The sequence below is a fragment of the Pleurodeles waltl genome, chromosome 1_1 (genome assembly GCF_031143425.1).
Source record: "Pleurodeles waltl isolate 20211129_DDA chromosome 1_1, aPleWal1.hap1.20221129, whole genome shotgun sequence".
NCBI lineage: Eukaryota > Metazoa > Chordata > Amphibia > Caudata > Salamandridae > Pleurodeles > Pleurodeles waltl.
This window is the reverse complement of record NC_090436.1, coordinates 930512614-930536574: the sequence shown is the minus strand read 5'-3', so window position 1 is coordinate 930536574 and position 23961 is coordinate 930512614.

The window sequence follows — 23961 nt, the reverse complement described above, 5'->3', positions numbered from 1 at the left end:
AAATCAGCGCGCGCTCGCGCGCTGACGTCACGGGGGTGGGGGTCGGGGTGGAAGGGGAAGGTGTTCCCCTTCCATCCCCGACTTGGAGGGGGGAGGGGGGTGCACGAGGGGCGCGCTAGCGCGCCCCCAAGTTCCCCTGTGCCATGGACGAGATGATCTCGTCCAAGGCACAGGGGAACTGTAGCCTTGGACGAGATCATCTCGTCCAAGGCACAGAAGAGGTTAATGAGTGGAATGTTATAATGCTTAAACATTTGATCCTTTCATTTAAGAAGCCACACTAGGGTCTTATATCTGACTTTTTTGGTAGATTTTGTGATACACAGAAAATTGACAATCTTATACTCCCGAAAAATCAGATTACTAAAAAAAATGTCTACACTCATCCTACCATGAGCTATTTAAAAAAAAAAAAATCTTTGTAAACAATGTGCAAAATTTGCAAAGTAATGTAGTTTAAGTTCGGACAAGGCAAGACCACCTTCCTTTAGAGTACTCTAAAGGTCGAAAATATGCCCTCTAATTCCTTAAAAATCTCCATCTGAAGGGCACATGGAACTGTGGAAATTAAACAAATGCATAGCGGAATGTTAGAAATGGAGTCTTTGGTTGGCAGTCGGGTTACCCCCATCCAAGCAACGACCCTCAGTCTAGTCAGGGTAATGGAAAATCACCCTCAGTTAACCCCCGCTGATACCCTCGGTAGCTTGGCACGAGCAAGTAGGCTTAACTTCAGAAGCAATGTGTAAAGTATTTGTACCAACACACACAGTAATACAGTAAAACACCACAAAATGACTCCATACAGGTTTAGAAAAATAGCCAACATTTATCTAAACAAAACAAGACCAAAACAACAAAAATTTGACATTCCCAAGTCAAGTTATGAATTTTTAAAGATTAAACTAAAAAATATCACTTAGAAACACAAAATGCTTTGATGAGGTGATAACACGGCATCGAAAGGAGTCGTTCCCAACAATCCAACGCCAATGGCACCGGGTATGGAGTCACGCAGAACCCCAGGTACAGTACCTTAGTAAAATGTGAGAACAAGCCGGTGCGCGAAGTCTGGGATCACACAGTTGCTGAATCCGAGGCGGCATCAGTTCTGGTGCTGCAGGGCAAAGGAGCGGCGGTGCCATGAAGGGCGTTGGGTCCTTGCTGCGGAGCAGTGGAGGTGAGCCGGCGTCGGTTCGAAGCATTTAATTGAGGCGGAATCGATATCCAGTGGTCACAACATGGTGCAGCGACTTCCACGGAGTCACGGACTTCGGCGGGGCTGCAGCGATGTCGGACCTGCGAGGGTCGTCACACTCCAGTAAGGACCACAGAGTTGGTTGCAGGTGGCGTCACAGGATTCAGCAGTGGTGTCGGTCCGTAGTCATAGTTTTTCCTAGATTTTCACTAGTTTCTCCTTTCAAGGACCCAGGGACCGGACAGGGCACCACTTGTCAGGGCAGGAGTCTCAGCCGAGAGTCCAGGTGCTGGTAGGGAGAGTCTTTGATGGCCCGGAGACTTAAGAACAGGGGGCAAGTTCAGTCCAAGCCCTTGGAGATTCTTCTCATGCAGGAATATACCACAAAGTCCAGTCTTTGTCCCCTTTCACAGGCAGGACCAGCAACTGCAGGATAGCCCAACAAACCACAGTCACAGGCAGGGGCAGCACTTCTCCTCGGCTCTTCAGCTCTTCTCCTTGGCAGAGGTTCCTCTTGATTCCAGATGTGATCTAAATTTAAGGGGTTTTAGGGGCTCTTCTTATACCCCTTTCTGCCTTTGAAGTAGGCCTACTTCAAAGGAAAGTCTTTCTTGTTTGTAAGATCCTGCCTTGCCCAGGCCAGGCCCCAGACACACACCAGGGAGTTGGAGACTGCATTGTGTGAGGCCAGACACTACCCTTTCAGGTGTAAGTAACCACACCTCCCTCCCTCCTAGCACAGATGGATCATCAGGATATGCAGAGTACACCCTAGCTCCTTTTGTGTCACTGGCTAGCGAGAGGTACAAACAGCCCAACTGTCAAAATCACCAGGACAAGAAATCCATAAACAGGCAGAGTCACAGAATGGTTTAAGCAAGAAAATGCCTACTTTCTAAAAGTAAGTAAATTAATGGTCAATGCAAGGGGGAAGTAACCTAGACTTCCACAGTAATTTAGTGCTGAAATAATTCTAAGTATACAAAACATTTTTTGTAATATCAATAGTGATTTATTGCATTATGCATCTTTTTTATTATTTTTTTATCATGTTATTTTAGGCACAAGGTTATACTTGTCTAAATAGGTGCTCCTAATTAAAAGCAGTGAAAGTGAAAATTGTGCAGAGAAGTGAAGGTGATATATACAATATTTACAGTGGGTGGTTTAAGAATATTATGGACTTCTAACGGCTGTGTCAGTCCAGGAAGCCCTGAAGTCACATAAGATTTCTTTACAGTTTTCTATTCCACACTCAATGATATGTCGACGTTTCGACCCAATTGCAGAAACAAATCAAAGGTGGGTCATCATCAGGAGTGGGAAAATTCAGGTCAGTAGCACCTAAGATCCAGTGTAGAAATACAATCTGGTGGTCTGGGACATCTTCATGTTGAGTAGTTAACTGAACCCCGAGGACGTGGAGTACTCAGGTCTGGGACTCAATTCAATTGGCCTTGTGTTCAGTATTGTGTCTGCAGGGTCATACAAGCACTGTGAGCCTTTCACAAATGTAGTCTGGAGCTCACAATATTGTTCAGATTACATCTGAGGGGTAAATTCTAGTGGCCAGGGCGAGTCATCAGGGATCTCCCGGCTCCGTACGATTAATTGAGAAGTATTTTATCCATTTGGTGTAAGCCGTTACTTCCCCGTTGCATTGACCATTAATTTACTTGCATTTACTACCCTGGTCAAAAGGGTTAGAGGGTACCTGCCTCATTGTTGTTGCTCTCACTTTCTAAAAGTGGCATTTTCAAACACACAATCTAAAAACCAACTTCACTAAAAGATGCATTTTTAAATTGTGAGCTTAGAGATCCTAAACTCCATAGTTCTATCTGCTCCCAAAGGGAATCTACACTTCAATAATATTTGAAGGCAGCCCCCATGTTAACCTAAGAGAGAGATAGGCCTTGCAACAGTGAAAACAGAATTTGTCGGTAGTTCACTGTTGGGACATGTAAAACACATGCGTCCACGTCCCAGCTTTTACATACACTGGACCCTGCCCAGGGGGCTACCTAGGGCCTACCTTAGGGGTGCCTTACATGTTAGAAAAGTTTGGGCCTGGCAAGTGGGAACACTTGCCAAATCGAATTGGCTTTTTAAAACTGCACACACAGAGACTGCAGTGGCAGGCCTGAGCTATGTTTATAGGGCTACTAATGTGGGTGGTACGACCAGTGCTGCAGGCCCACTAGTAGCATTTGATTTACAGGCCCTGGGCACCTCTAACGCACTTTACTAGGGACTTTCTAGTAAATCAAATATGCCAATCATGGAAAGCCAATTGTACATATATTTTACATAGGAGCACTTTCACTTTAGCACTGAATAGCAGTGGTAAAGTGCCCCAAGTATCAAAACAGCAAAAACAGAGTCCAGCACACATCAACAACCTGGGAAACAAAGGCAAAAAAATTAGGGGAGGCCACGCCAAGGATACCAAGTCTAACACAGAAGAACTGACACTTTAATCAATGCAGCCCGGCCAATTATTGAGAGGAGCAAATCGTTCCATCTAGAAAACAGTGCTTTTATCATGTGAATCAGAGGAGCATAGTTCAGAGCAAATAGATCATTCACATTTTCAGAAACATAGATTCCTAGGGATCTTTTAGGGTGGTGTTTCACTAAGGGGTGGAATTCTATTGGCAAATTGTCTGGTGCACAATCACCTAATAAAATTTCTGCTTTCAGCTTATTTATTTTATACCCAGCCATCTCTTGAAAGTCTTGAAATATTTTAAAAACCTGATCTAGATTTGCCTTTTCTGGCTTTAAGAATATAGCTATGTCATCTGCATTCAATTTAATAGGGTACATTCCACTTATTGGGGATTTGATAATTTTATCAATACATATAGCTATGGCTAAAAGCTCTACGCATAGCGCAAAAAGAATTGGCGACAAAGGACATACTTGCCGTGTACCACTAAGAATGGCACAAGACCCTATATTAACTGAATTAATGACAATCTGAGCTGTAGCACCTTCATACAAATGTGATATGCTCGGAGTCAGCCACTCAGGGAACCCAAACTCACGCAAGATGACAAAAAGACTAACCCAGGACACAGTTCAAATATTTTTTCCACATCTAATGAAAAAACATCAGAGAAGATTTCATTCTGTGATAAATAGTCCAGGGCCTTAATTAAAAAATTAATACAAAGAAAAGTTGTTGCCCATGAATAAATCCACACTGTTCTGGATGCATACTAGATCCCAGCATTTTACTCATCCGATTAGTGAGCACTTTATCAATGATGTTATAGTCCGTCTTTAACAGACTAATGGGTCTATAGGAGTAAACATCCTCTTTATTTTTGTCTTTTTTCAGAAAGCTAACCATGTCCGCGGAACAAAATGAAGCCGGGACCTCACCCCCCTTCTATTATATATTTTACAAGTCTTACCAATTCGAGAATCAAGGCTGATGCAAATTTCTTGAAAAACTCAGCTAGGAGTCCATCCTCACCACACACTTTCTCATTAGGCAATAACTTTACCATCTCCTCTATTTCCTCAAGGGAAACTGTAGCTAGCAGAGCCTGTGATGGATAACACCAAGCTTAGGGAGAGAACACTGCTATAAAAAAAACATTTAATTCGATCCATACCATTCTTTTGCTGTACACCATAAAGAGCTTTGTAATACCTAAGAAACTTCTCATGAATCTGGGCAGGCTCTGTCAGCCTAGCTTTACTTTCATTATCAAATACAGAGTTAACCTTACACTGCATCTGACGCTCACGCATCTACCAAGATAAAATTCGCCGAGCATATTCGCTCTCCTCATACACCTTTTGCAGATAGGCAGCATTTGCTGCATAGCCACTCTCATAATAATAATCGTGCATATTCGCCCTCATTTGCTTAAGCGCCACTTTATTAGGTGTATTCTTATTACGGTAGTATGCCTGATTTGCTTGTCAGAGAGTGGTCGCCATGCCCTCCCGGAAAGCACATAGTGCCCTTCTATATTTGACACTCCACAAGGTTATTTAACCAAGTGCTGTTGCCTTAAATGCTTCCCAGACACAATTCACACTAGCAGTGCGCTCGTTTAGTGCAAAATCGGCTTACTATGTCACTATTTACGTCCTTGCACCATTTTTTGTTCTCGAGGTAGATCTTATCTAAGTGCCACCTCAGAGTGGGCCTCTGAACCTTAATCCCAAAGATCTTCAGCTCTACCAAGGAATGATCTGAAAAACTTCTCGGAGTCTGGGCACAATTGCCTAAACTTAGCTCACTGGAGCAACAGGAAATAATCTGATCTAGGTACAGAATTATACTTACCCAAAACACAAGAATACTCATGTTCCATTGCATACTTGTCACGCCACAGATCAGTTAAGCTCAGGATTTCCCTACATTTAAATATAGCTGTAGCCACTTTTGGCTTATTCTGCCTGCACGTGAGAGATGTAGGCGGTCATTCTGACCGCGGTCACCGCCATTTGCCCGCTCCGTGGTCAAAAGACCGCGGAGGCCATTCTGGCTTTCCCGCTGGGCCGGCAGGTGCCCGCCAAAGGAGTGCCCGCCGGCCCAGCGGGAAAGGCCCTGCAACACAGAGGCCGGCTCCGAATGGAGCCGGCGGTGTTGCAGGGGTGCAACGGGTGCAGTTGCACCCATCGCGATTTTCACTGTCTGCTATGCATGCCAGTGGCATGGGCAGTGCAGGGGCCCCCAGGGGCCCCACAACACCCGTTCCCACCATCCTGTTCCTGGTGGTCAAAACCGCCAGAAACAGGCTGGCGGGAAGGGGGTCGGAATCCCCATGGAGGTTCAGCCCTGCCAGGGGTATTGCGACGGGAAACCGCCGGATCCCCTTTTCTGACCGCGGCTTTACCGCCGCGGTCAGAATGGGCAATGAAGCACCGCCAGCCTGTTGGCAGTGCTTCCGTTGCCCGCGGCCCTGGCGGTTTAGGACCGCCAGGGTCAGAATGAGGGCCGTAGAGTCTAAAACTGGGTTTAATAAACATTTAACTTCCCACTAATAATGACAAACCCAGGAATAGTTGCCAATGCCTGAGTGAGTTCAAGAATTGGGGCAGGATCATCAGGAACGGGGGCATAAATGTAGCTTCGGTCAGTCTGTCTACAGTTATTGACCAACCCACTAACAAGGGTCCATCGTCCATCTTTATCTATTTGAGAAAAGACAACCTGGAGTGGGAAGAACTTATTCACATAGATAGCCATCGTCCCTGTGGGTGGTGCACGCGGATGGTATACATTGATGACCAGCCCATTGCTTGAAGATTTTGGGCCTGATTCTAACTTTGGAGGACGGTGTTAAACCGTCCCAAAAGTGGCGGATATACCACCTACCGTATTACGAGTCCATTATATCCTATGGAACTTGTAATACGGTAGGTGGTATATCCGCCACTTTTGGGACGGTTTAACACCGTCCTCCAAAGTTAGAATCAGGCCCTTTATAATTTGATACCCACATCGGGTGAGTGGCCTTTTATCCAATCCTTAATCGTCTGGGCTTTATGTTTATTGTTTAAACCATTAGCATTAAATGTAATGATGTGAAGCCCTGCCTTATGGGGTACAATTGTACAATTCCAAGCTGCCTTACCAAATAAACCACATTGATATTTACTAATTGATGCAGGTAGCTATTAATAAAAGTCAAAGTCTTAATACGATCCCTAACTGTAGCCACTCCACCCAAACCTTTCCCCCATTAGTAACAGTATATTCAAAATGTTGAGTCTACTATGCAAAATGCAAGTGTCTGAAAAAAAATAAGTTAAAATTAAATTACTGTAGGAACACCTGGCCCTATATAGTGTAGTTCTTTCTGCTTGCAAATTAATACCCCAAAAAGTGCTAGATCTGCAAAATGTAAACATTGTGCCACAGCGTAATGACTCTTTCTGTATTGCCGACACCTCATCAGGAGTCTACCATAAAGTGCATTGTGGTGAGCTGACAGACCGTTCTTTAAAGTGCTTTTCGATAGTGGCTGAAATGCTCCCACCCTAAAGTGCACTGTGAGATGTAAACATTGTATTTCATTTTCCACCCCTGAGTACTGATACCTTTCCATTTCTACCATTGTTCTGTAGATCCAAACGTGCCCCTCTCAGTGGGATCAAAAGCTTAGCAGATAATGTATTGAACTCTCCTATTTTCTTCCAATGCAGCAGCCCCCCTAAACCCAGCCCCTATCCACCCTTTACCGCCCTGCCCAGGCACCACCCCACTGGCCTCTAGAGAGGAGTACCTTAGCCTGCACCTCCCACCAGACCCCCCTTTCACCCTGGGTGCCATGTCACTGCAGCCTAACGTACTGTGATCCCCAGGAATCCCCTAAGAACCCCAACCCACACACCCCAGATCACACATGTACATATATCAATGGTGGCACAATTTGTGACCATCTGCCTTGGCCACAAGAAGCCATAGATTGTACTTAAACTTCTGCAAGTCACAGTCCATATTAGTGTGCTGACGGGACGGCCTAGTTAGATAGGTTCTGCAATAGGGCCTGAGCCGCCCCAGTATAAGTGAAAAAATAAAACTGGCCATTCATCAAAACTTTAAGTTAAGACTGATGGAAACTTGATGCTTGTGCGCCCTTGGTCTTAAACAAATCGATCAATTTGATAAACTCTCTGTACCTATGTGCTGACATGTCCGAAAACACATTGAACTGAGGAACCTCTGAGATGGACAACACTCTTTTCTCTATCGCACGAGATAGAACGCATTCTTTAACTCAAAAGTCTGAAAAATTCACCAATAATGTACCTGGGTACTTAGAATTTGAAAGGTGTTGAGCTGGCACCCGATGTGCCTGAGTGATTGTCAGGTCCCCCGTTAACTCGGGAATAGCTTTTTTCAATTGATTGTCCACCCAATCCAACACTTATTTGCCCTCTGCCCTTTCTGGCACCCCAGTGATCCTAAGATTAGAATGCCTTTTATAGTTTTCCAAGTCCTGGAGATTATCCTCTGATAGACATTCACTTTTTCTCAGTTGTGTGGCTTCCTGTTGCATATTCCCCACATTATCCTCCAGGTTGGAAATTCTGTCTTCTGCCTCCTTTAGCCTGCTGGGGACCTGGCCCATTCCTTCCTCAATTATGGCCAAGCTATTATGAAGAACCATGATTACTTGTGCCTGAGTAGCTTTCAAGTATTTGATTTCGGCTAAAATTAGCTCAAGCATCTTTCTAGTGGTCTGCTCAGGTTATCCTGGACATTACGAAGAGTGGAGTTATCTTTTGAAGCAATACAGGACCATGGTAGGGGTTGCACACTTTCCTGTGTTACCTCAATTACCTCCATACTCCTCCTTCTCCCCATCTATGAAGGGGGTTAAGTCCTCAGGTTGTATGGGACCCCTGGGTGGTTTTAAAAGTAAGGGATACTGTTCAAATGGAGCTGACATACCAATGCAATCCCCAATATTGGGAGTGCTACATCCTCCTGCCTCAACGTCAGGAATAAGTGGCCCTGAAAGTGCATCAGTTGTTGAAGATTCCATATTGTCCCCTTCATTCTCACTCTCTTCATTCTGTCTTAATGCAGGCTGTTCAGAATTTCTACTTATGCTGTTTTGCTCTGTTTCAGGAAGTTCTCTGACTCCTTATTCCATCTCCTGCTGTGAGCTGTGGTTGACCCGAGGATTGACTAGCTTTGCAGAGCCCCCTAAGCGTTTTTTCCTTTGTGGTGTCATCGATTGTGCAGGTGCACTTGTCAGACTATCCCTGTATATTTCCTTTTTTTACAATGGGTTAGGCAGGAAAAAAAGGGCGGCCTCCATTCCTTGAAACTGGCCTCAACAAAGAACAGTTTAATTCCTTCTTTTTTATAGAGTACTTTTGTATGGATTAGAAAAGAATAATGATGATGTGCAGTTCCATTTTTTTGGACCAGAAGAGCAGGTCATAGAAAATGAACACATAGAACCTGCAAGTGTAGCACAACAGGAGACATCGATTGCTCTTGATAACTTTTGTGAAGAAATTATAAAGTTCAAAACAGTCTGTTCAGAAAAACTCATTGCACTTGCATATGCTGTAAACACACTCTCTACAAAACTCGAGCTTGTTATGTTAATGTGTCTTTCAAAACTGAAAAATGTTATAGTGACAAATGACATGATTTTGCAGCTTATTTTTTTGTAGATGAATGCTTTGATTGTTGCGAACAATAAGTTATATGTAAGTACTGTTAGAATAAATTAGATTATATTAAATCGCAACTTAGAGCAGTGTAGAAAAGTTAGAATTTTATGAGTCTATACTTATACAGTGTATACATCCATTCCAAGCAATAGTGGGAATGGGCCAAAAACAGGAAAGTTACCTCTTAGTGGCTTGCAGAAAGGTCCGAAAGGTAGAGTTGTTTATTTTCCATCAGATTTTAAAGAGAATATTGAACTATTAGGTGTAGAAAGGATTTTGAAGGAGGACTTGTGATTCTAGTCAATGGCGTGCCTAAAAAGAGTAAAAAGATATGGCAAGAGCTAGTAGATGTTAGTAAAGTAAAGAAAGCAACATTGTGTCTGGTACAGAATAACATTTATTATAAAAATATGAATTCTCTTCAAGCTATTTCACATATAGATGATGGTACAGATTTGTCCACAGGCCAAATTAAGAACATTGATTGATCAAGAAACAAAGAAATTAATGAACTCTACAGTATACATCCTCTATATTCTAAAGAGATTAATGGGGATGCTACTGAGCTATTTCAAATGAAAAAGGCAAAAGGAGCTCCATTAAAAGCGTGGGAGAAAAGCTTAGTGTCAGGTTGTTTTAACATCTATTTCCTACTGGAGTTGACAGTAGGTATGATGACAGCCCTGTACAAATATCAACAGCTGAACACAGATCTACCAGACTTTATTCATAGGATCTTAGATTTGGGCAGAGTATTCCTTGTATATTTCACCTACTATTTGAGAGTGACTTTTCTAGCTTATACTCTGCAGTAAATCATTCTACGAACAGGACTAAACCTCCAGAATCTCACAGCAAGGAACTTGTTGCTAAAGTTCAAGGAAAAGATGAACATCTTGAATACAACTTAATCAACTTGATGACATGTCAACATGGTAAAAATGAATGTTGGCATCAATGTCAAGGTAAATTAAAATGCATGTTTAGAAATCTAGGACTACGTACTTGGTTTGTGACACTCAGTCATGCTGAATAGGCATAGGATGACCTTCTTGAATTTTTACATGCAGCAAACTCCTCAATAAAAGATATGCATTTAAAAACAGCAGGAGTCCGAACCCTGTTCATTGGATCCTGAAATGTTTGCAGATATTTTTACCATCATTTTCAGACAATGATGGCTTTCATTTGTAACAAAACTAATCCACCTCTCAGTTAAGTTTCTGATTTCCTATGGTAGAAAGAGTACTAAGCTAGAAGTGCACCTCATCTTCATATGCTGTTATGGGTAAAGGATGCTCCAAAGTTTGGAAAAGACACTGATAAATCTGTGTTGTCATTTATAGAACAACATGTGATATGCGTCATCCCGAATTAAAATGCTGTGAAGGGATTGAGACAACAAGTTCTTTGATTTCAAAATCACAGGTGTGGCAAATATCGCCATCGGAAGTACAAATCAAAAGGAAAACTTCATACACAATGTCTCTTTGGATTTCCTCGACCTGTAATCTCTCAAAGAAGAGTAAACAGCTTCTTGTCCACAGTGAGACACACCTTGACAAGGAGATCACCTAAAAATACCTACAACATCAAAAGAACAGAAGCTTAAAAATATATTAATGACTATAACACTGTTATTCTAAAGATGAGGAATGCAAATATGGACATTCATTTTGTTGCTGATAATTAATTTGCTGTAGCTCGCTACATCACTTCTTATAAAACAAAGATGGAAAAGACAGAAATAAAAGAGACGTGGGAAGAGATTTCAGGAGAGAAGAGTATCACAAAAAAAATGTACAGTTTTAGCTTGAAAATGCTTTTCACAGAGAAATTGGTTCTTATGAATGTGCAGATAGCTTGAGCTCAGTACGTTTGTTCACCAAGTCTAGAGGAATTGTGTGGGCAAGTCCTGGGTTTGCCAGTAATCATAATAGAGTATTAAAGTCCTTCCCAGAAATGGACTATCTTTCAGACGTGGATCCAGAGAGTAGAGACATTTTGAAGACTAACATGCTGGATACATACTACCCATGAACAAGTTGCCATCTTGAAAATATGTGTCTGTATGAGGTACTACAGAATTACAGATATAGAAGTAATTTCACAGAAAACATTGAAAAAAACAGATTTTGAGTTACTGTCTATGATGGTTGTCTGGTAAGACACAACAAAGGAAACCTAATTAATCACAGGAAGCTGAGTTCCCAAACTCCAGACAGAGAAGAATTTTTAACTTGGCACTTTTACAACTATTCAAACTATGGAGACATGAATCAGAACTAGTTGGACACTACGACTGTTATGAAGACTCATTCATTGCTGTAAAAGATACCATTCAGTGCTTTGTGTTTCCAACATACTTGCAGATGTTGAAAGATCATCATGAACAAGAAGAAGCTATTGCAGCTTACATATCTAGGGATATTTCACAGACCATTTAAAGTAATACAACTAAATAATAAACAAAGAAACATTTTCAATGAAGTTAAAACAAAAATTGAGCATGGATTCCTTCATGATAAAAAACCATGTGACTGTTGAACATATAAACCAACATTTCTGTATATTAGTGGACAAGCTGGTACTGGAAAAAGTTTCTTTATTAAAGTTGTCACCAGTTACCTACAAAAAACTACTGATACAAATTTGTCATATGTTGTGACAGCACCAACAGGATCAACTGAACATAACATTAAGGGAATTACTCTGCATTCACTTGAAATGCTGCCTGTAGAACACAACAATAAACTTGAGAATCAGACATTACCTGATGATGCTTGCCATGAAGTATCAAGAGTGATGACAAATATGACTCTTCTTATCATTGATGAAGTATGCATGGTATCAACATAATGCTTGCTTTTATATACTTAAGGATGCAGCAAGTCTTAAGAACTAACTACAATGTATTATTTGGAGCAAACATCTAATTGTCTTTAGTAACTTTCTCCAACTTACCTCTGTAAAAGGACTGCTAATTTTCAAAACTCTTCTGCTTAATGAAATATGGAATTCCCTAGGAAGTATTGGCAATGTGAACATCTGGCTAAACTTTGAGTACAAAGAATTAATTAACAATAATCATTATGGCCCTCATTACAACCCTGGCGGTAAAGTCCGCTGACCATCGTGCCGATGGCCGCCAATATACCGTGTCTGCGGTGGAAATCCACTATGGGTATTATGACCCACACTTAGAAATCCTCCACAATACAGACACCCAAAAAAGTCCGCCACAACAAAGGACAGTGATAAATTGGCAGTACCAAAACCCACACCGTTACACCAACAGGAATACGCCCACACTATCACAACCCACGAATCAACACGGCAGTCATTCAACCACGGTAAACCATTGGCGGTACACACCGCTGCGCACAAAATACACACACACTTACAAAACACAACCACATTGGACAATTCAAAATACACACACCTGATACACATACACACACCACACCCACACATCCAATCCAATATAAAACACACACCCACATTTCCCACTACCCCTTACAACGTAAATTTTTGAAGAAGCAGAGAGACAGAAAAGCAAAGACCACACCAGCAGCCAGAGGCACACAACACCATCATTCATACACCATCCAAGCACAAAACACCACACACCCCAAAACATCACCCCACACATCACCTCACACATCACTCACACCACATCATGGCACCTCAAAGACACCCCAGGTTTTCTGAGGAGGAGCTCAGGGTCATGGTGGAGGAAATCATCTGGGTAGAGCCACAGCTATTCGGATCATAGGTGCAGCAGACATCCATTGCTAGGAAGATGGAGCTATGGCGGAGAATTGTCGACAGGGTCAACGCAGTGGGACAGCATCCAAGAACACGGGATTGTATCAGGAAGAGGTGGAACGACCTACGGGGGAAGGTGCGTTCCGTGGTAACAAGATACCAGGTAGCTGTACAGAGGATTGGCGGTGGACCCCCACCTCCTCCCCCACAACTAACAACATGGGAGGAGCAAGTCTTGGCGATCATTCATCCTGAGGGCCTCGCAGGAGTAGCAGGATGACTGGACTCTGGTAAGGCAAATCTTCACTACTATATCCCCCACCCTACCTGGATTCCACCACAAACACCTACCCCTACCCTCACACCTATCACTCTACCACCTCACATATACCCCACTATCACAACCCACACATCCCAATACCAAGCCCTGCATGTTACACCAATGCATGGACACCCATCACAGACCTGCATGGACACCCATCACCAAATCATGTCCAAAGGAGAGACTCACCCAGGGAACACAATCACCACTCACACAAGGGCCAAGGTGATATTGCAAGCACAGTAATAGAGGGAAACACACCCATTGCACAAGATGGCACGCACAGATACAATAACAATGCATTTACACCCCAACAGGACCCCTACACAACGTCACCGGACAGAAGGGGCAAGCCATATCCAGTCCCCCCACAGAAGAGGCCCACAGTGACGACAGCAGCTCTGCACGCCTGGATCAAGATGACCAGCCCGGCCCATCAGGGACCTTTGGACAGTCGGTTACCTTGCCACAGTCCCAACCCACCACTTAACCTCCCCCTCAGAAAACACCACCACAGCACCCACCCAGCGGGCCCATGCCACTGTCCTCAGGACACGTCAATCAGCAGTGTGTCCACCACTACAGGGACCCCAGGCAAACCCACTAACCCAAGCAAATCAGGGACCTGGTATCAGTGGGCACACGGTTCAGGGGACAGAGGCACAGGATAACAGGGAAGATGGGAGGGCTGCTGTGCGACAGGGGGAGAATAGGCCCAGGGAACCGACCCTCCACAAGGCACTATCAAACATCATAAGAGCATACCACCATTTCCAGGAGACCATGGGCATGGTACTGGCCAATTTCAGGAGACCCAGCGGCTGCAGGAGGGACAGTACCTGGGGATCAGGGAGGACTTGAAGTCCATTGACACCACCCTGGTCATCATTGCAGGGGTGCTGGCAGACATGGCCAACACCATGAGGGAGACAGTGGCATACCACCGGGCCCCTGACACCAGCCGAACGATAAACAGCCTTCCACGTCCGCCGGCGCTAGTGGACAGGAGGTCCCGCCACAGGACCAACAGGCCACTAGCACCCCACCCCCTGCAGAAGGAGAACCACCCTGCAGACTCTCCTGATTGTCACACTTGTGTCCCACTCTATCACCCTGTCCACCTTTAACTGGCATTGCTCCACTTCCCATGTCCCATTGGACAATGCACCTGTGATACTGAGAGACTGCACTCTACTATGGACCTTCCTCCACCATCACCTAAGCCCCTTCCACATACCCCTATACACATTAGCCCATAAATAAACACCCTTGAATCACAAACCAATCTAGAGTCAGTCGGTATTTTCACAAATGTATAATTACAACTTCTTTCACAAATATCAATGTAAATGTTCATTTGCACATACCAATGTATGACAATTGTTGGGCAGCAGTAAATATAGCAGAAGGCAGAATGAGGTACCCAGATCTGTGAAATGGAAAGCCAAAGTGAACTGTCAGTGTCCATACACAGAGGTTAAGAGGCTGACTTATACAATGTCCTACAGTAGTCAGATATGAGTCAGATATGAGATGACCAGTGCCAGTCTCTTACCTCTGTCTCACTGAAAGTACTGCATGATGATGATGTTTCGGTTGTCAATCTCTTTTTCCTCTGCGTCCTCTTCCTCACTGTCCACAGGCTCCACAGCTGCCACAATACCATCATCAGGCCCATCCTCCTGCAGAAAAGGCACCTGGCGTCACAAAGCCAGGTTGTGCAACATGCAGCATTCCAAGATGATCTGGCACACCTTCTTCGGTGAGTAGTATAGGGAGCCACCTGTTAGTTGGAGGAACCGGAATCTGGCCTTCAGGAGGCCAAAAGTCCACTCAATAGTACGCCTAGTTCACCCATGTGCCTCATTGTAGCATTACTCTACCCTTGTCCTGGCATTCCTCACTGGGTCAGTAGCCATGAGAAGCTGGGGTAACCAGAGTCACCTTCAAATGTCGAGGGAAATCTGTTAGACACACACTAACCCTTAGTGACTACCCCATACCCAGACATCTATTTATACTGTGTGGGGGCCTTGGGCACACCTATTAGCCACATCCAGTGCCTCTGGAGTTGGCCCATCACATAAGGGATGCTGCTATTCCTCAAAATGTAAGCGTCATGCACAGAGCCAGGATACTTGGCATTCACATGAGAGATGTACTGGTCTGCCAGACACACCATCTGCACATTCATAGAATGGTAGCTTTTTTGATTTCTGTACACCTGTTCATTTCTGCGGGGGACAAATGCCATATGTGTACCATCAATGGCACCAATTATGTTGGGGATATGTCCCAGGGCATAGAAGTCAGCTTTCAATGTGGGCAAATCCTCCACCTGGGGGAAAACGATGTAGCTGCGCATATGTTTCAGCAGGGCTGACAACACACTGGTCAACATGTTAGAAAACATTGGCTGAGACATCCCTAATGCCATGGTCACTGTAGTTTGAAAGGAGACACTTGCCAGGAAATGGAGCACTGACAGGACCTGCACTAGAGGGGGTATTCCTGTGGGATGGCAGATAGCTGACATCAGGTCTGGCTCCAATTGGGCACACAGTTCTTGGATTATGGCACGATCAAGTCTGTAGGTGATAATGATGTGTCTGTCTTCCATTGTTGACAGGTCCACCAGGGGTCTGTACACCGGAGGATGACGCCATCTTATCATCTGCCCCAGCGGATGTGCCCTATGGAGGACATATGTGTGGCGTACTTTTCAGTTTTTCTGCCAAAATGTGCTGTGACGCAGTTAGGTGCCATGCCATGAGCCCCCCTGAAATGGCGGCTGCCTGACCTGTAAGGAGGGACAAGGGGAAATGAGGTAACTGTGCTGGCGTTGTGCAGGGTTGCGGTAGGCGGTCAAAGACCGCCATGCAATTTAGCATTGGTTATCATTGGGCCCTATGAGTTCCAGGAGCCAATGATGAGGTACACCGGCAGTGACAGTACGCACTGCCGTGAACGTGACTGCCATTTTCTATCTGTTCACTCACTTGATACCTGACCTTCAACAGGAGAGGACCTACACTGCAAGTGCAGATGTGACCTCAGTCTAGAAGCAACAATGGCTCTTGTGCTGGGGAAAGGGCCCCTGCCTTCACCGCAGAGGAGTTGGACAAACTGGTGGAAGGGGTCCTCCCCCAGTACACGCTACTCTATGGTCCTCCAGACACACAGGTGAGTACACTGTGAGCATGACACGTGGGGCGTGAATGTATGGAGTAGTGTGGATGGAAGATACATGTGGCGGGGGCTGAGGCCTGCATGTGAGGATGGTGAGTGTTTGTGCGTCAAGGCATGGGTGGGAACTGGTGGGCAATGAGTATGACGGTCTGGACGGGAGAGTCATTTCCTTTCATCCTGAACCTTTCCTCTAGGTCAGTGCCCACCAGAAGAAGGGTATTTGGCGTGCCATCGCCAAGGAAGTGCGGACCCTGGGGGTCTATCATAGACAGAGCACCCACTGCTGCAAGAGATGGGAGGACCTGTGCCGCTGGAGCAAAAAGACGGTGGTGGCCCAACTGGGGATGGCCTCCCAACGTGGATGGGGTGCCCTTCCCACTATGACCCCCCCTGATGTTCCGGTACCTGTTGGTGGCATATCCGGAGTTGGATGGGCGCTTGAGGGCATCACAGCAGCCACAAGGGGGTGAGTACAGTCTCATTCAGCTGACTCTGTGCATTTTACAAGGTGTCTGGGTGAGAAATGTGGTCTGTGGGTTCCCCTAGGCCAGGGCGAACTTGGTAGGGTAGGTCCCTTGTTAGGCAGGCTCTGAGGCACTCCAACCACAATAGTGGTAGTGGGCATCTACAACTAGTCAGGCTCCTGTGGTTTCCAGGTGTGCAGTAAATGGTGTTAGGCGTAGTCCCCCATGGGCAGGTGATTTTGCTAGTGTATGGCCTAGTGCATAGGGCTGCTCCCTGTGTGTTGTGTCCGCAAACGGTAGTGGTGTTGCTGGCATTGACCATGTGTCTCCTCTGTCTTTTCCCCCTTCTTGTTTTGTAACCCTATCCTTGTGTGCATTAGCATCATCTGGCGGAGGAGCAGAGGCACCGGAGATGGAGGGAGCTGTATCCCACAAGGCCCAGGAGGGTGAATCCACGGAGGGTGAAGGCACCAGTGGGATGGAGGGCGAGGGGAGCTCCACAATGGGGACAGGAGAGGACACCAGCGACAGCGACTCCTCCTCTGATGGGAGCTCCCTTGCAGTGATGGGCACCTCTGTGCCCACCACAACAACAGGTACAGCCGCCACCCCCCCTACTAGCATTGCCCTCCCAGCAACCCCTCAGCTTGTTTCCCGTGCCCGCTCACCGAGGAGGGTGGGCATCTCCTTTTCCCCAGGCACCTCAGGCCCTGCCCCAGTCAGCCCTGCTGCCCCCAGTGAGGAGGCTATTGACCTCCTGAGATCCCCCACTGTTGGGAAGTCAACCATTTTGAATGCCATCCGGGGTGTCGAGAGGCATTTGCAGCAAACAAATGTGTACCTGGAGGGCATTCACTCTGGCGTGATGGCCCAACAGAGAGCATTTTAGGCTCTGGCCTCAGCATTGATGGCAGCCATTGTCCCTGTGTCCAGCCTCCCCACTCCCACTACCCCATCCCAATCCCCTCTACCTCAGCCTATCCCAAGCACACCATCAGACCAGCATGCACACACATCAACACACAAAAGTGGCTCAGGAAAATATAAGCACCACACATCCCACAGGTACTCACACAAGCACCATACTCATGCAGACACACCAACATCCACTGCCTCCACTGTGTTCCCATCCTCCACATCCTCCACCTCCCTCCCAGTCTTGTCTCCACTCACACCAGCATGCACTACATCTCAGCCACTACCTCCATCATCAGCATGCCCATCACTACACACCGCTCACGTGCAATCACCATCCCCACTACCATTCACACGCCCCTTTGTCCTCTCCCAGTGTGTCTGTGAGCCTTCCTCCCAAAGTACACAAACGCAGGCACACACCCACTCAACAGCCATCCACCTCACAACAACCTCCAACCCATGCACCTTCACCCAAACTCAGCAGACGTACACCTCCTACAACCACTACCTCTTCCTCCACTCCCAAACCCCCTCCATCTTCCCGTCCCAGTGTGTCCAAAAAATTACCTAGCTAACCTGGAGCACTTCCCTACACCACCCGTCCTTCTCCTAGGGCCAGGATGTCTAGATCCCAGTCCAGCATCTCAGCCACCAAATCTGCATCCTCTGTGGTCCCTGCTACTCCAGTACGGTCAAAGGGGGCACCCTACAGAGCTGCCAGTGTGCCACCAACAGAAAAGAAGGGCCACCCAATTCCACCACATGCAAAGCTCAAAAAGGGTCCGGCTTTTAGCAGGGGACAGTCATATCACCCACACAGCAAGGCCTCGCACAAACACAGAGTGGACAGTGCCAAGGTCCCTGCAGCAGCTGTCAAGATGGGGAAGGGCCACAAGCCAAAGGGCACATCACCAATCATCAGGGAAGACAGCCACATTCAACCCAGTCACCACCATCACTCCGACCGACCACCTGCACCGCCACCTGCACCGCCGCTGATACAACATCAGTCTGCAGCATCCTCCCCAAGGATCAGCCATCCGAGGCTGCCAGAGACGGTATGGTGTCTCCATCCACCCCAACAGTCACTTGCACCACGGCCAGCACTGGCAGCATCTCCGCCACAGCCACCGCCGCCTGCACCGCCATCAGCACAGCCACGTGCACAGCCGATGCCACTCTGTTGGGCGTTAGCCCCATTCCCAGTGTGCAGCCGTCATAGTCTGTAGGTGTCGTCCTGGACCCTGGACACGCCACTTGACACACCACCTCCAGCACTGACACGAATCAGCAATTGGCAGCCTAAGTCGCCGCAGGATGGAGTGTGGGTCTGCCTCCATGGAGTATCATGCTACCTGTTCCGGGTACATCGCGAGGCTGTGACACCCAGGTGAGACAAAGTTAACATGCCACATCCCAGGTGCAGCATCACTGAGCGCAAAGCCCCCTCCAGAACCAGTGGAGAAAAGCATTGACTAACACAGTCCTCGGCAGGATGAAGCACTCTGGGCACAAAGCCCCCTCCAGAACCAGTGGAGAAAAACATCCACTAACACAGTCATTGGCAGAATGAAGCACTCTGGGCACCAAGCCCCTTCCAGAACCAGTGGAGAAAAACATCCACTAACACAGTCCTTGGCAGGACGAAGCACTCTGGGCACAAAGCCCCCTCCAGAACCAGTGGAATATGTCACCGACTTGAGAGACTGTGGCTTTGCACTCCCCAGGACCAAGCAGTGGGCAAAGCACCCACTGGAAAGACTTTAGAGAGTGTGGCTTTGCACTCCCCAGGACCAAGCAGTGGGCAACCCACCCACTTGAGAGACTTGTGAGACTGTGACTTTGCACTCCCCAGGAGCAAGCAGTGGGCAAAGCACCCACTTGAGAGACTTTGGCTTTGTACTCCCAGGAGCAAGCAGTGGGCATGGAGCCCGCTCGAGGAGCATTAGCATCGTACCATCATCCGGCTGAGGTGCCCCCCTCCCCTTCCCCCTGAGGTGCCTGTTTTTTTATCGATCTGATGCCACTGCAGTGTTCTCTCCATTTTGAGGCAGGTGTCATGTGTGGGCTTTGCCCATGCTTTTTGGGACCACTGGTCCACGAACATTTCATGGGCCAGTGTACGGACTTGTGTACTTGCTGTAAATATTTGTGTATACTGATTATTTGCTGTTCTCTTGGGCTATCTGATTGTTCGAATATTATACTAGTTAAACTAATTTCCCTTGGTCCTTGCGTTCTTCCAGGGGGTGACGGGATGTATCTGTGATGTTTTTGGATATGTGTGTATGTGTGTGTTGTTGGGGGTGGGGGGTGTTGCGTTTTGCATGTGTGTGTCACTCTCTTTTCCCTCCTCCCCTCCTCTGTGTGCTAGGTGCAGTACTCACCGTGGTATTAAGCAACATGGACAGGACCTCTAGTTCGGGCTCCATTGCATCCTGGTTCTTCGTCGAGTGTCGTGAGGTGAGTGGTTTTCCTTCCAAAGACTGTTTTCGCCGTGCTTTCGATGGCTTGGTACCGCCCCGGAAAAGCTGGCGGATTGGTGCCTTGTAATAGTGTGGGCGGTATATTGTCTTCCGCCTGTTTGTTGGCGGTGTCCTCTGCGGTGTTTGTTGCTACCGCCGTGGTGGTTGGAGTGTTAAAGTGGCTGTCTGTGTTGCCGGTTTCCGCCATGGTCGTGATTCCATTTTTTTGACCGCCAGCCTGTTAGCGGTATTACTGCCGCTTTATCACCGACCGCCAGGGTTGTAATGAGGACCTATGTATCAGATATAGAATATGGACACATACTAAAAGACATTAGCGTAGGAGTTCTTCCAAAATAGGGAAATGTGCTTTACAGAGTCACCTAATCAAGACTCTGTTCTCATCTATAGTAACTGCAGCAGAACTAATGCTCAGTTTAATCAAAGGGCAAAAGTCTATAGTTTGTTTATACCAACCCTTACAGAGTGCTCAAACGTTATTGAAAAGTTACTTCAACTGGAGAAAAAATGTTTTGGGAATTAACAGCTATTGATAAAATGGAACATCAAGAAGTTACAATATTGCTCAGATAAACTACAAATAGAATTGGATTCTCTGGAAAAATCAGTATAAAAAACAGCAGGGCTAGAAAAGCTTTTCCATGTCTGTAAGAACTGTTGAGTTATTTTGTGGCACAATTTAAATGTTAGGAAGGCTTAGTAAATGGTGCAACGGGAAAGTTTGTTGATTTTATTAACTTTCCAAATAAAGATGAGGTGGAATACTTGGCTATACAATTTGATCGATCAGAGGATGTTAAGAATATTGGCCTGTATATTGTACAGTTTCTACTTGTAAAAAACGTATACAATTGAAGGCAACAGTTTCTTCTATCATTAGCATATGCAGTAACAATCCATAAATCACAAGGTTTAAGTTTAGATTCTGCTTTAGTTAACATTGGAAGCTTTGTTACGAATTAAGGAATGTCATATGTAGCATTGTCATAGATTAGAAGATTCTCTGGTTTGTTTTTAATTGACTTTGATGAAAGCAAGGTTAGTGCTGATTTAAACTGTATATGAAAGTACAATCATCTAAGAAGTCTTTACACTCTTAATTTAGGGCAGTAGCTTGTTCATGAGAAATGTGTACTGTGCCCAAAGTGAAAGATTACAAAACAGTACTTGGATGCTGAAGAAAAGAAATGACAGAAGGAGAACACAGACAGTGCTAAGAAAAGAAAAATGGAAAATGATAGTGAAATTGTTGGATACCAGTTAGAAAACAGTTCAGGAATCACCTGCAGCCAATGTCGTTCTTAATGTACTACTGTATATAATTTACCCCACATAGTAAACCAAAATGAACAAAGCGTAGATAAAAGAATGTGTTCTGCTCTACATACTTTGATGCAACCTTTAATGAATAATAGAACTGTAACACATTCTGCTTCAGGAATCTGAAATCTTCTAGACATATTCATTGGATCTTTAATATTTACTATGAATAAGCAGCAAGACACCCAGGAATTTATTATGGTGATGCTTGGAGTTTTAGAAGAAGAAGGACAAAATATTGAAGATCTTTTTGGACTCAGTTACAAATGGACAAATGAGTGTGAAGACTGCTCTTTACCTCTACCACTGACATCGACTCTGAACAATTTCTGTACTTAATGTTACCAGATTGTAAAAGTTTAGCTTTTGAGAAGTTGTATAGAAATGCTAACCAAAATATGAGCTGCCCAAAGTGTAAATCAGTTCTTGCCTCTACATTATTTCAACCAAGAATAGGGAAATACGTTATTGTAATGCTGCAATGATGCAGACCAGACGGTTCCAAATTACAAACTGAAATTACAAACTTCAAATTTCGTCTAATATTATTTTCAGGAAGAACATTTACTACTTTGGCTATCATCTTTCATGAAGGTCTGAATATAACCTCTGGACACTACACTGTGTATTTGAAAAGCAAAAGCAGATAGACACAGTGTTATGACACAAATCTAACATACAAACAGAAACTCCCCTTCAAATTGCCAAATTCCTAACTTCTTACTCTCCAACCAAAGTTCTAATGAAAAACAGTGATTAAATGAAAAACAGTGATTAAAGAAGAGGACACGGAATTTTATGTCATTTATCTGTTTTACAGATATTATTTGGTTATGTTTTCAAAAACATGTTCAAATCAAAAAAGGCATTATTCCAAAGAGAAGTTAATATAAGAAGTCAATGAAGCAGAGACAAAATAAATTGTGAATATGGAAGGATATTGTAATTACGACAGCCTAAAATTCAAACAATACAATTAATTCTAAACTAAGTAAAAGGTCCCCTTTTGTTTCTTCAAGCAAACTTCTACATGCTATGTAACATAGCATTTTACTGTATATGTTTATATGAATATGCATTATCAACACTGTACACATCATTTGGCCTTGGAAGGATGATATTTTCGGTTGCATTTGTAAAATTCAAGAGCACTTCATATTATTTTCATATAATGTACCAGATATAATAATTGAAGAACAATGTTCTAAGTAGATTGTTTAGATTATTATAGCAACGATACCTAAGGGTAGTGAATAATGAAATATAGTGAGTGTGACGATTAGTATCACTTATTTGTAGTGATCTCCCTTGCAGGTTTGAGTTTTTTTCACTATCCAATGATTGTTTTTTCCCCACTGTTCAAAGATGTTTGTTTATACTTTGCGGCACATTTATACTTGTTTTGCGCCGAATTTGTGTCATTTTTTTAACGCAAATTCTGTCAAAACTAACTCCATACTTATACTTTGGCGCTAGACCCATCTAGCACCAAAGTTATTGAGTTAAAGTCATTTTTTGGAAATGGAAACCTATATTTATCCCCCATGTTAAAATCACACACGGGGGAGGAGGGGTCAAATAATGGTGCAATGATTGCTTTGCTCCATTATTTAACACCTTGGTCAGGGCAGGCGTTAGGGGACCTGTGGACCTATTTCCATGGTGAAACACCATGGAATAAGCCCACAGGTGCCCTCCAAGGGCCCCAAGGACACCCCCACCCACACCAGAGAGACAGCAGAGGAATGGGGACCCCATACCAGGTAAGTATAGGTAAGTATTTTTTTTTAAAAGTGCCATTGGGGTCCCTGAAATGGGACTCCCTAGAAGGTACTGGGTGCAATGGCCATGGCCAGGGGACCCTTGTCCCCTGTGCTGGCCATTGGGGTGGTGGGCATTCCTCCTGTCTTTTCTAAGACAGGAGTCATGTGGTATGGATGGTTTTCCATCAGAAAATGATGCTAGGCTGGTTAGGGTCATTTTTTTTGCTCTAACCTGCCTAACGTAGGTTTTTGGTGCAAAACCCCCTCCTCCTATACCACCAGCCCCATGCAGCTAACGTCATTTATTTACGCTAGCCTACCCCTAGCACTGGCTTGCACCATTCCATAAATATGGTGCCCGCCCGGTGCT